Genomic DNA, 2016 nt, shown 5'->3' with positions numbered 1-2016 from the left:
GGGGTGGAGCCCTAAGGTGAATTCCAAAATCCAAGTAGCCTATAATCTTCTCACGAGTGTATAGAACAAAGAAAAAAGTTTCATCGAAATCAGTGCACCCGTTTCCCTGTGAAAAGCGAACAAAATCACGTCCAAAACCGCACCAAAGCAAGTTTTTGAGCGGCCGCCATTTTCTTACCAAAAGACGTATGACAGTTTCAAGTAGCCTATAACCTTCTTACACATCTATAAAACAAAGAAAAAAGTTTCATCGAAAACGATGCACTCGTTTTCCCGTGAAAAGCGAACAAAAACACGTCCGCGAGCGTTACCGACATACACACAGACAGAAATTGAGATAAGGTTTGTTTCGGCTTCTCTGGTGTATGAAACGTGAAGATATGCAAAAAAGTACACTATTCTAAGCAATGTACAGACAAAACTCTTATTTTATTTATATAGATAATGCAATTAATCTCCCTAATTACTGTTCGGATTTCCTATGCATTTTCCAAAGAATATTGGTCATTTAATTTTAGTGTTTATACTGAATGCTGTAACACGCAGAAAACACAGAATATCTTGTTTTGATACAATATGTGAACCCTAATGGTAGTGAGCTGTATATAAACAAGTCGATAAGTTGAGGGTTAGTAAATGTTGTATATTGAGAATTTCTTAGCATGGTCTAAACAAACAATATTCATTACTACTCAGGGTGTGTAGTTGTGTTTTATATGATGTCGGTATCGTTGTCTTTGGCAATAACTTTTGAACGGATTTGATCGATGTTAGATGGATAGGTAAAAACCATCTGACAAAGGAGAAATAAACTAAAAGTACTACGTTATGACAAAAAAGATCCCTTTTTTGAAGTGGTAAGCTTAAAATTAAAAATAATATAACTGTAGACCAAAAAAAAAAGCAAGATAAAATAAAACCATTTCTAGACGTGTAGGAATATGGAGATTGTAGTTTTGTTATGTATATAAAATCCTCTAGATGAAAATATAAGAAAGTTAACGTTTAGGAAGATGGAGGCTGTAGTATATTATGTTAAGAGAACCATCCAGATCAGTAATATAAGAAATTCGTTTATGAATATGGAGATTAATGTATAGGTTGCTACTTATTATATGGAAGAAATGATACATTTGTTGTACCTTATGTACGTGCGTTGCGGTTTATAAATTAGAAACTCTTCCAATCCATAAAATATGTGTGTGGTACTTGAACGTGAATCTGTAGGTTCAAACAGTATATCGCACTTTTGTTGTAAACTCTCGGGAGACTGATCGTAGAGGTCTTACTTAGTAGTAGTTATTACAGATCACGCATTTAAATACTATTATATTCATACGTAGATTTAAATAGGAAGACCGAGTAGTATACGAACCCATGTATACCATTGTTAGGCAGTTTCATGGGAACATTTATTACCAACAGTTTCAATTGGACTTTTAAACTAGGATTATATCAGTGAATTGCTTTATTTAGTGTGATAAGCCCAGATCAAGAGTGGATTAAATATAAAATAACAGAGATAGGCACAGGTTCAAACTTTGCTCGGTCTAGGTTTGCGATTTCCCCAATAAAAACGACATTTAAAATATTAGATGATGGTATACACTACTATCGTGCCATCTTTTTCTCTAAAACACTTTGCTGTTGATTACAAAGATTCTATACCAAATATTTATGTTTAAAGGTTCTGTAAATGAAATTAGTGACCAATTTGCTGAAATGTAAGAGCAGTCATTATTTGAATTGTGAAAAATGCAGGCCGTGCTGACAAAAACTGAAAATGTGTAAAATGATTGGGCATTAATTAAATAAAGCGCACGTATTCTTCTACTTCCATTTGAAAGTTTTTTTTTTAACATTCATTGAAACTTGGTAAGAATTAATAGCGTGTGTAAAGTTTTATACTCCCATTATAAGTTGTGTACTAAAATGTGTCTCACCATGATATTCTACCGTCGTGAGCTGGTTACTTCTGCTCTGTAAAACGATAATCAGTGTAAACCAAACGGTAAA

Source organism: Limulus polyphemus, unplaced genomic scaffold (assembly GCF_000517525.1).
Source record: "Limulus polyphemus unplaced genomic scaffold, Limulus_polyphemus-2.1.2 Scaffold310, whole genome shotgun sequence".
Taxonomy (NCBI): domain Eukaryota; kingdom Metazoa; phylum Arthropoda; class Merostomata; order Xiphosura; family Limulidae; genus Limulus; species Limulus polyphemus.
Note: the sequence above shows the minus strand (reverse complement) of the source record.